This window comes from Diceros bicornis, chromosome 21 (genome assembly GCF_020826845.1).
Source record: "Diceros bicornis minor isolate mBicDic1 chromosome 21, mDicBic1.mat.cur, whole genome shotgun sequence".
Lineage (NCBI taxonomy): Eukaryota > Metazoa > Chordata > Mammalia > Perissodactyla > Rhinocerotidae > Diceros > Diceros bicornis.
The window spans coordinates 33429928-33442105 of record NC_080760.1 but is presented as its reverse complement, the minus strand read 5'-3'; the positions used below and the strand labels follow the sequence as shown (position 1 = coordinate 33442105).

At 36.5% G+C, this 12178-nt stretch overlaps 1 non-coding gene across 1 annotated transcript; it reads left to right on the top strand.

Moving 5' to 3' along the window:
* Nucleotides 1–11832: 11832 nt before the first annotated feature.
* On the top strand, nt 11833–11939 carry LOC131419759 (U6 spliceosomal RNA). Its single transcript, XR_009223335.1, has one exon. It is a non-coding gene; the product is annotated as a U6 spliceosomal RNA (small nuclear RNA).
* The last annotated feature ends 239 nt before the right edge of the window (nt 11940–12178 follow it).

Below are 12178 nucleotides of genomic sequence, written 5' to 3'. Positions count from 1 at the left end.
AAGATTTTATTTCAGTGATTCAAGGCTTTAAGTTGAAGCATAAATATACATCTGAGCTAGAATCATGGGGAAGATTCTTCATCACAGGTTTCAGTAATCAAAGAGGAAGAAAATGTTATTTGAAAACTAATCATTTCACAATACATACTTATATTAAATCCTTATGTTGTACACCTTAAACTTATACACTGTTACAATGTCAATTGCATCTCAATAAAACTGGAGAAATAAGATGTCAAGGATAGGAAAAAAGCTAAGAATAGAAATGTTGGTTGAAAACAATCAGAGAGCACTCAATAAATACATTTTGTTCCGTTAAAGAAAGTTTATGATTCTATAAAGTCTTTTTTAAGTTTTCTGATAAAAGCTAACAAATGTTGATTGAGGAAAGATTGAAAAATATAAAGAGAGAAATAAATACCCCCCAAATTTCACTACTCAGACATGACTGCTGTTAATATTATGGTAGTGTCTTTCAAAGTTTCTTAGCCTCTCTGAGCTTCAGTTTCCCTATTTGTCAAATGAGGTTAATAATAGTATTCTGAGAATTAAAGATAAAAACACGTGAAAGATTAATGTTTTGTACAGAGTAAGCACACACACAAAAAGGTTGGCTGTCATTATCTTTCAACGCCTATCTCCATTTTTTTAATTTTATAAATCAGGGTCATACTTACCTTTGGTTTCATATCATGATTTTTCGTTAGAAATATTATGAACATTTCCTAGGTCATGAAAATTCTTTACAATGTATTTTTAATAGCTTCATAGTATAGTATTCCATCTTATAGACCAATGGTTCTCAATCAGGTACAGTTTTCTCCCCAAGGGACATTTTGCAATGTCTAGAGACATTTTTGGTGGCACAAGTGGGGAAGTGAGGTATAACTGGCGTCTAGTGAGCAGAGGCCAGGGTTGCTGCTAAACTGCCCACAATGCACAGCACAGTCTCCCACATCAAAGAATTCTCCAGCCCAAAATCTAGAAAATGCTGCAATTGAGAAACCCAAGAATGTATCAAGATTTTTCTTTAAACCAAGCCATTCTTATTAGACATATAACTAAATTTTATTATTATTATTATTATAAGTAACACTGGAATGAAAAGTCCTTGTAGTTCCTATTTTCTGAGGCTGTTCTGTGGTCTGCATGATAATTTACTTTAAATTGCATCAATATAAGCATTTTGCGGGGGGAGGGGGTGTGTGTATGTGTGTGCAGACTTGCACTTAGGAGCATAATGCAAATTATCCCTAGGCCCTATCCTAGGGACAATTAACTAGCTTTCAAAATGTCCTAAAAGGGATCAACATTTTGAGAGTAGATTATTTGATACTTAAAATATTCTTATTGATAGCTGCGCCGCAGGGTGTGTTATTTAATACAAAAGTAGAAGTATTATTTTGACCTTGGGCGTGTTATCCAGCAGATCAATTTGAGGATCTGGAAACTGACCACCAGAGGTATATGTACCTCAGTTTGAAGACTACTGAGTTAGATGAAAGAGAGGCTGGTGTGCCAAGCAAAGGGATTTTCAATTTATCCCACAGACCAGAGTTTCTCAACTTCCACACTATCGACACTTTGGAAAATTTGGGGAAATTCTTTGTTATTGGGAGGGAAGGAAGAATGTTTAGCAGCATCCCTGGCCTTTAACTACTAGATGCCAGTAGGAGCACCCCCCTCCAAGTTGCAACACCAAAATGCCTCCAGATATTGCCACATTTCCCCTACAAAACAAAAATCACCCTTAGTTGAGCAAGATTTCCCTAGACAAAACGTAAGTCATTGAGTGGTTTGAAGCAGTAAGACACAATCAAAATTGCAAGATTATTTTATTGCTTTTAGAAGCAATTGCAATGTTAATATGGAGACAGGCCTAGTAAACTTTTCAGAGAACTGGTCAAAAAGAGGAAATCTGGGGACCGGCCCAGTGGTGTCGTGGTTAAGTGTGCGTGCTCCGCTTCTGCAGCCCAAGAGTTTGCAGGTTCAGATCCCGTGTGCACACCAACACACCACTTGTCAAGCTATGCTGTGGTGGCATCCCATATAAAGTAGAGGAAGATGGGCACGGATGTTAGCCCAGGGCCAATCTTCCTCAGCAAAAAGAGGAGAATTGGCAATAGATGTTAGCTCAGGGCTGATCTTCCTCACCAAAAAAAAAAAAAAAAAAAAGGAAGAATCTTTGGGGACATTTGCCTGTCCAATATCAAAACACATTCTAAAGCTTTGTTATTTAAACTATGGTACTAATGTAGGAATTAATAACAAACAGTCCAGAAATAGATTAATGTTAGAAAGAATAGTGAAATAAGCATTCTCAGACAATATGATGGTGTCATAATGGTGTAAATTAGTACAATCCTTGGAAAGCTATTTGTCTATATATATCAAGTTAATAAAATATTCATATCTTTTGGGGCCGGTGCCATGGCATAGCAGTTGAGTCCATGCGCTCCACTGCTGGTGGCCCGGGTTCAGATCTTGCGCGTGCACCAAGGCACTGCTTGTTAGGCCATGCTGCGGCAGAGTCCCATATGGAATGGAGGAAGATGGGCACGGATGTTAGCTCAGGGCCAGTCTTCCTCAGCAAAAAGAGGAGGATTGGCATGGATTTTAGCTCAGGGCTGATCTTCCTCACACACACACACACACACACACACACAAACACACACACACTAAATAAATAAATTTAAAAATTCATATCTTTTGGGAGAATATACATTTGTCAAAATATTGTGAAGTTGTTAAGAATTATCTTGATGAAGAGTGTGTTATAACATGCAAACATGCTTATGTTACACTGATAAATGAATAAAAATACAGAAAAAATGTACATTCATATTGAATACAGAATACAATATACATTTTGAATGTATATTCAATATGAGCACAATAAAGTTAAAAAACAATAAAAGTTGGGGTCAGCCTGGTGACATAGTGGTTAAGTTCGCACACTCTGCTTTGGCAGCCCAGGTTTCATTGGTTTGGATCCCGGGTGCGGACCTACACATCACTCTTCAAGCCATGCTGTGGTGGCGTCCACATACAAAATAGAGAAAGATGGGCATGGATGTTAGCTCAGGGACAATCTTCCTCAAGCAAAAAGAGGAAGATTGGCAACAGAGGTTAATGCAGGGCCAATCTTCCTCACCCCCCCCCCCCAAAAAAAACCACAATAAAAGTTTAGGAGAGTGTGGAATAACATTTACAGTGCTTTTCTTTAAGTAATAAAAATTTCATAGGCTATTTTTCTGCTTTTGGTTTCTCTTTAACATTTTTTTCTAAAATGAGCATGTGTCAATTAAAGGGAAATTTTGAAAAAAAATTAGAAATAAATTATAATTTAAAAATTGAATGGAAAAAATTAAATGGAAATAACCTAGTGTATGTTTTAAGCCTTCATTGAATGTTTCTCTTGACAATTTACCATTACTACCAAAGCCTTCTTGGAGAGACATTTGGTTTTTTGTTGGAAAAACCCCATGCTCACTGACTTATCCAGGAAAAATTGAAAATTGAAGAATATGTGACAAAGGGTTTATTTTGGCCTGATTATGAGTCAGTGTTTTGGGGAAGCTGGTGATATGGGTTAATTTTAGACTTAATTTGTCTTGTTTCTCCTCACATGGATGGCATTCCATTCTAGGAGGAGCTTCAGGACGGTTTAACTCAGCCAGCATTGTCATCCTGGACAGTATTCATCACCAAATAGAGATGTATTGCTGCAGCTCAGGGTAAGAAAGAATCTAAATTGAAATTTGTTGGTTTGAAGTTAAGTCTGGTTATAGTTATGAACTTAAATTTTTCTTTATCTGGAACTCAACTCTACCCATCCACCTTGCCTTAGATTTAGAATGCAATTCGTCTTTTTTATTTGATGTTCACATTTTTCTTCAACCCATGTAATTTATTTTTATGATTGGCATCTTGGTTAGATTACTTTTTATCATTTATTCTCAGATATGTTAACACTTACCCACAACTTTATTATTTCCTGCCTTGACATAGTACAATTTATACTTAATTAATGAAATAGCCTACCTAGGCTAAATGATATTCATAGAGAATTGTAATAAAAGTATCAGAGAAATGAAATATATTGAGTTATTTTTAGAAAGTGAATCAAGATAAATTTTACTCATGAATACAATTATTTTATATATCCACCTCATCTTTAATAATACTGTCTGATTCCTATTACTGTTAAACATGTCACTACAATGTCTCTTAATTAATATAATAAATTACTTCTGCTGGGTTTTATAATCTCAAGTAGTTACTAGCAAGACAAAATTTGATTCCATAGTCCAAGAATTATAAATATCTATTGAGAGGTGCTTAATAATTAAAATAACTCCTGGAAGAACAGCTTTTCACTTTTCTATTTAAGTAGACATGTTTCCATTCTGGTGAAAAATTTTAAAATATAAGATAGAGCCTATCTCTAACGCTGGCATTGGAAGAAAGGCTCACACTTGATTAATAAGCTTTATGTATTATGTTTAGAGAGAAACACTGTTCTAGAGGAAATTTATTTGACTCTCAAACTGATTCCATGAAATATGAGCCACATTTTTGCTTTCTGATTTGATAAAACAAAAGAGCCACCCATTAATTTGCCATAAGAAGTACAGCAATCAATAGTCAATAAGAATGTTCTTATCAGTTAATGTCATCTTCCAAGAAGAAAAAGTCTAATTAAAAAAAACAAACTATTAGATCTTTCCTACCCCACATGGCCTTTTAAATGAGTGAGGTTTTAAGAATCCAATGAGTAACATTACTTTCTTCTACTCTTGAGCTTGGCACCCACTAAGACAGGATTGCTGGCAAAAACTTTATTGGAGGATGAGGCTTAGAAGTGCAGCCATGATGATCTTTCTTACACTGCACTTTTCAGTGATCACAAGCACCTGTGAAGTAGCTACTCTTACTACCCCCATCTTACAGATACGGAAACTGAAGCAGAGAGAAGTCAGGTAATCTGCTCCTGTTCAAAGATGTACTAGATGGTGGGGCTGGAAATTGGATGCCAGGAAGTCTGACTCTAGAACTTACATTTAAAGCACTAGCTGCCTCACTTCACAATCTCTTTTTTTTTTGGGGGGGGGGGGGAGATTGGCTCTGAGCTAACATCTGTTGCCAATCTTCCTCCTTTTTTCCTTTTTTCTCCCCAAAGCCCTAGTAGATAGTTGTATGTCATAGTTGTACATCTTTCTAGTTGCTCTATGTGGGATGCCACCTCAGCATGGCTTGATGAGCCATGGGTAGGTCTGCGCCCAGGATCCAAACCTTCGAACCCTGGGCCGCCAAAGCAAGTGTGCGAATTTAACCTCTACACCCTGGGGCCGGCCCCCACAATCTCTTTTTGATGTCAAGAGGATTCTGATAGCTTGAGAACAGAGGTACAAGCAGTAAGCTCTCTTGTGCACTACTGGGTTCTCAGTCATTTTGACAACTGACTGTTCCTCTGAGAGAGTCACTTCTGTTCAGTGGTAACGACTCAAATGAAGTCAAAATTGTGAGGGCCACCGAGTGTAAATTGACCACATCATGACCATGGCCATCTGTGACATTGGCGACATGTTTGTACAGGTTCCTTTGCCTTTATCTGGACTGAATCTTCCTACCTTGTCTCCCTCACAATTCTCAACCCTTCAAGACTCAGTTGAGGAGGAATCAATTGCCTATTGTAAAAAGCGTGCTCTGATCCTCCTGGGAGGTGAAATGAGTCACACCATCCTCTTGTCTCCATAGCACCCCAGGAATTTTACTCATCTAGCACTCACTGCATGTATTTTAGATGACGTATGTACTTGCCTGCATAAAAGCTCCATGGAGACAGGACTGGCATTTTATTTATCTTGCCATTCCTAGGACTTAGCACAACAATTATGTGCCTTAAAAAAAGATAAAGATATATAATAAATGTTGTAGAATCATAAAATCTAGCCCAATATTTTTTCTGGCTGTCTGAATTCCTTCTACAACTCTACAGTTCTTTTAATATATCTATTGTGGGCTATGTACGTGTGAGCTCATGGGGTTTGGAGGTTATGTGAGTATTTAGCTCTGGGTATGAGAAAACTCAGGAATTGAGAAGAAACGAAGTAAACTTTAGGTGTAAGATATTTTTACAAATTCTTATATAAAAAGTAACACATACTAGTTGTAGAAAGATACAAAAATTATAAAACACAACTCTAACCACATCACCTCACTTTAACATCAATATATTCCTTCTAGCCTTTTTTTTTTCTTGTTTTTGCTGAGGAAGATCCACCTTAAGCTAACATCTGTTGCAAATCTTCCTCTATTTAGTATGTGGGTCGCCATCACAGCATGGCCGACGATGAGTGGTGCAGGTCCTCGCCCAGGAACCGAACCTGGGCCACCAAAGCAGGAATGCACTGAAGTTAACAACTAGGCCACGGGGCCGGCCCCTCCATCTAGTCTTTTTAATAGCTGTTGTTAAGCCATTAAAAAATAGAAAAAGGGAGTAATACAGTCTCTTTAAAAAGTAAAATATTTTAGTTAAAATGATATGTTAAAAAGAGAAAAGGAAATGTGAATGATATGTCTCCCAAAAAAGAGACAAGGAAGATTTAATTTAAGTCAGCCAAAAAGTATTGAGTGGTTATTAAAGACAAGACAAATATGGTGATAGTAATGGAATCACCTTTGTAACCTCAGAATCCTCAGCTCTCAGATGACGATCAGTAGATAATTCCATTCATTCACTCATCAAAGCACTATGACTCGGCACAATATCATGTACTAGTTAACCCCTAATAGATTAAAAATAACTGCAGAACACATTTTCTCATTTATCCAGTAAGTTCACCCAACAAAAAATTTCAAATTGCCTACTTATCAAAGACAAATTAAGCATGATCCCTGCCCTATTTGAATTTATGTAGTAATCTCTTGTTAACCTCTGGGGTCTACCTTCCTGAAAAGTTTTACCTCCATCAAACTCTAGGTTGGCACAAATCAAGGTCTCCTATAAAATAGGGAGTTAAAAATGACTTAAGTGGCATTAAATATATTTTTAAAAGAATAAATAAGTATTCCAAAAAAGATCTGCTTCCAAAGCAAATCAGATTCATGGCATTAAAACCCACTTGTATTAGATAGCCCTTCCCATTAATCGCCTTCTTCTATTGTTAAGAATACATTGCTGTGATATGGTTTTGCTAAGGAAAAATCAATTTCCCCACAATTTTAATATCTTGCAAGTCTTTCAGGTTTTCATGTTTTTGAACTAGCCCTTACTGGCTTGAAATGTAATGTCGTTAACATTTGTATCCTTCCTGTTCTGTTTCAACATGCTCTGCAACATCCGCCTCATCATGAATGAGCACAGTGCTTGAGGGCACAGTTTTCCTGATCTTGAATCCATAGATAGAGTGGGTGGAGTGTACACACACAAAAAAAATTCTCTCTCTATGATATCCTCATAAATACACACTTGTGATCTCAAAGAGTGGGGAGCTAAATTTGGGTTCATTAACAAGACTGAACTGAACCATACATATTTGTTTTAATCAGCGTTGTTTATATATAAAGGACCCCGTTATCTCTTTTTAAAAAATTGTCCAAAATTGTCTAATATGGGACAGAACCCTATTTTTTTTTATTTTAACATTGGCTACGTTCTTTTCGTTTTTTGTTTTTTGTTTTTTTGAGGGAGATTGGCCCTGTGCTAACATCTGTTGCCAATCTTCCTCTTTTTCTATTTTTTCTCCCCAAAGCCCCAGTATATAGTTGTGTATCATAGTTGTGGAGTTGTAGCTGTTCTATGTGGGACGCCGCCTCAGCATGGCTTGATGAGCAGTGAGTAGGTCTGCGCCCAGGATCCGAAACGGCAAACTCCGGGCTACAGAAGCAGAGCATGTGAAGTTAACTGCTACGCCACCGGGCCGGCCCCAGAATCCTATTTTTTAATATTATTCCAAACCTCCCTCTGGAAAGAAATTAGCCCTCCTGATAAAATGCATGAGCAATTTTCTCATGAGGTTTAATGGGTTTAAGACTTGTTCTGAGAAACCAGTCATCCAACCTCCCAGCTGACTCTCACTCAGTGACTGTTACAAAATATTATTTTCTATATTCCAACAAAGATTAGATAAGCATTCTCTTTTCCTGTAAGTGTCCTTATCAAGAGTGAATCTTTGAGCTGGCCTTCTAGAGGCCTTTTTGCTTGCACCGTGCTCCTAATTAAATCCTCCAAAAACTTTTTTTTTAACATCTCAAAACCTCTGTTAGCAAGTCATAGTTTACAAAAGATTCTTCTAGTAAAGAAGACAGCAAAGTCAATAATTACAGTGCAGTGTAATAAATGCCACTTTATAAATACACCCAGTGTGCCATGAGGAGGGAGGAAAAGTTGCAGACTGGGGCCAGGTTAACACAAGGGAAATTGAAGATGGGAGAATTATTGTGAATATTTTATGGACCACTTTTCATTCAACTTGTTTGCTTTTTTTAATTTTAGTTTTAAGACAGCTACCATTTCCAACTATTTTTGCTAAAATATCTAATTACAGCTCAAACAAGCTTTTATAGAATAGCTGGAATTTAATCACCTTGGTAATATCATTACTAGGGGAAAATGTTACAAATTCTAACCAAAAAAATCCCAAGTCGACATCTGAAACACAGCCAATTGGTAAATCAAGACTTCTTGCCAATCTGTATATGAGAATTCAAAAGAATGAAAATAATTCTTAGGTGAATTCAACGTGATTTTGCTCTGCAAGATCATTCTCAGAAAGCAATTTTCTGATCACTGAGTTGGAGTCTCGGGTATCTTATAATAGGAAGGAGAAGTTCAGCTGATGGACACGATGATAACGTTAGTCACAGCAGTTAAATCTTCTGTTGCAAATTAATCCATTGGCATTCTGGTGTATGAATTAGTCTTTTGTAAACTAGAAAAGTGTACGTTAATGCTAAAGTTGAGTCCGTGTATATATACACATGGTAACAGAATCAACTCAACTGCTTTAACTAGATATTGCCTCTGCCCTTGGTGCTGTCCAGTTGATATTTCTTACTTGCTTCATCGTTTTCTGTTAATGACTTGGATAAAGTTATAGCCAAAAAATTTCCAGATGACACTGTTAACAAAATCAAAACTGAAAAAGACCTACGTGAACAAAGATGAACCAAAAATCCATCAATAAGAGATTAACTAAGGACAAGTATATGAAACAATTGCACACATACAGGAGGATGTGACTTAGCAGCAGTATGATAACAACAAAAAAAATCAGAGGGGCTTTGATTGACAGTAAGCTTGGTGTGGGTTAAAAGTAGGATATAGCAAAAAAAAAAAAAAAACTAATATGAACTCAGCCCATTTTCAAGTGCGATTAATATTCAGTAAACTCTTATTTTGCACTATGTTTGGGTCTTCCATATCATCATTAAAGGTTTGTAACGAGAGAGGGGATCAATCAGTTTTATTCTGTGAAGGTCAGACCCCATCTGGAGAACAGTGCTGTGTTTAGAACAAAAGAGAATAGTTTTGTATGTTGGAATTGCAAGTTTTTAGTGAAATAAACTCTCCACAGAAAATGTTTAACAGAGTATTTACTATAGAAAGTGTTTGATAGAGAATTTCATGTTTACCGTTTGTTTTAAATTCTAAAAGGTAAAATCGTTAATATAAAGGAAAGAACTTGTATGGAACGTTCAATTTTTACCATGTGAAGAGTGCTCTTGAAAAGTATCTCTTAATCTCAGGTCCCTTCAGCCTGACAATCCAATGACTAAATCAACAATCTCTGATGTTAGCTAACAACTAATTCTTGTCTGCATCATATCTCTATTTAAAAACATTCACTTAACTCCATAAAGACATCTTCTTAAAGTAAAATAGAATGAGAATCACCTAATTAAATCAATGAGCAAAATTGCAATCTTTGGAAAAACCAATCTCAGGATAGCAGCGAAGCTTTTTTCCATCAAGGAAAAGGACTTTCATTCCACCCTGAATTTAGGACGAACTCTACAGAACTGGAGTTCCATGAGCTATTAATTTAACAGATAACCAACTCCCAGATGTTTCATGCTATTTGAAGTGAAAGATTCATTTGCCTCTGAGCTACAGTCAGAAAACTCAGATAGTAAAAATCTCCTCAACATAAATGAACTAAGAAAATTTCATGAAAGTCAATTTGCTTTCCTACTTGGAAATTTTTGACTTCCAGGAAGAAGAAAGTGAGTACAATTTTCTATAAATTTAGGGACTCAACTATATGAATGCAAGCACTGATAATATATCTTAATGGAAACATGGGAAGTTATTGCTGGCATCCTCTACTTCCCCTTTAGAAAACTAAAAGACGCCTCCTGCTAGCCCATATTTCATGAGGCAGACTACTTGGCTTCTATGGCCTGTATTTGGAACAAGAGTAATAAATGCAATCTGGGATGAGTTGTAAAACCACACTAGATATGCTGGAATTGCACAATTTAAAGGAGACATTGGGTTTTTCATCTCATCTTTGGGCTTCAGGCAGAGCTGTTTTATTTCCCTTTACTGGGAAAGACCTGCAGGATGCAGCAGAGACCACCGGCAAAACTAAATTTCCAAAAGCTAAGTTAGTGTTAGCTGATAGTTGAGCCCATTGGTTATAAAGTCAGATAGACCTCAGTTAAAGAGTGAGTCTGCCACTTACTAGCAGATACTTAAACTTCCCTAAATCTCAGTTTATCCATCTGTGAAATGGGACAAAAATATTACCTATAGCAGAATAAATAATATATAAATATATATGATATATGCATATAATGTTTTATTTCTTTCTAGAAACTAAATGGTGCCATGTCTAGTTTCACTCACCACCTAAGTGCCTTTAATATAGCAAATACTCAAGAAATAGCAGTGATTATCAATACCATTTTTATAATTATTGGTAAGAATTAACATTAGCCCAATGATTAAAAGCACAGTCTGCAAAGCTAGTCTTTCAGGGTTTAAATACAACCTCCACTCTTTCCTAGTGATCTCAGATAAATTACTAAGCTTCTCTGCTGTCAATTTCTTTGTCTGTAAAATGAGGATGTTGATGGCACTTAATTCATAAGGTTTTAATAAGGAATAAATAAATAAATACCTAAAATGTGCTTAGATTTTCAACAAATGATGCTGGAACAACTGGACATCCACATGCAAAAAAAAAAATGAAGCTAAACACAGACCTTATGCTCTTCACAAAAATTAACTCAAAATGGATCACAGACCTAAATGCAAAACACAAAACTGTAAAACTCTAGAAGATAACAGAAGAAAATCTAAATGACCTTGGGTTTGGTGATGACTTTTTAGATAAAGCACGAAGGTACAATCCACGAAAGAAATAATTGATAAGCTGGACTTTGTTAAAATTAAAATTTTCTGCTCTGCAAAAGACACTATCAAGAAAATAAAAAGACAAGCCACAGACTAGGAGAAAATTTTTGCAAAATACATATCTAATAAAGGACTGTTATCCAAAGTATACAAAGAACTCTTAAAACTCAACAATAAGAAAACTATCTGATTAAAAAATGGGCCATGCGCGCGCTCCGCTGCGGCGGCCCGGGGTTCACTGGTTCGGATCCCGGGTGCGCACCGAAGTACTGCTTGGTAAGCCATGCTGTGGCGGCGTCCCATATAAAGTGGAGGAAGATAGGCACCGATGTTAGCCCAGGGCCGTCTTCCTCAGCAAAAAAAGAGGAGGATTGGCGGATGTTAGCTCAGGGCTGATCTCCTCACAAAAAAAAAAAAAAAAAATGGGTCAAAGTCCTTAACAGACACCTCATTAAAGAAGATATACAGTGCTTGCTTTGGCAGCACGTACACTAAAATTGGAACGATACAGAGAAGATTAGCATGACCCCTGCACAAGGATGACATGCAAATTCATGAAGCGTTCCATATTTTTACAGAGATTGGATTGGTGGTTACTAGAGGGGAAGGGGGGAATGAGGAGGGCAAAAGGGATGATTAGGCACATGTGTATGGTAATGGATTGTAATTAGTATTTGGGTGGTGAACATGATGTAATCTATGCAGAAATAGAAGTATAATGATGTACACCTGAAATTTATGCACTGTTATAAACAAATGTTACTGCAATACAGGAAAAAAAAAGAAAAAATAAGATATACAAATGGCAAATAA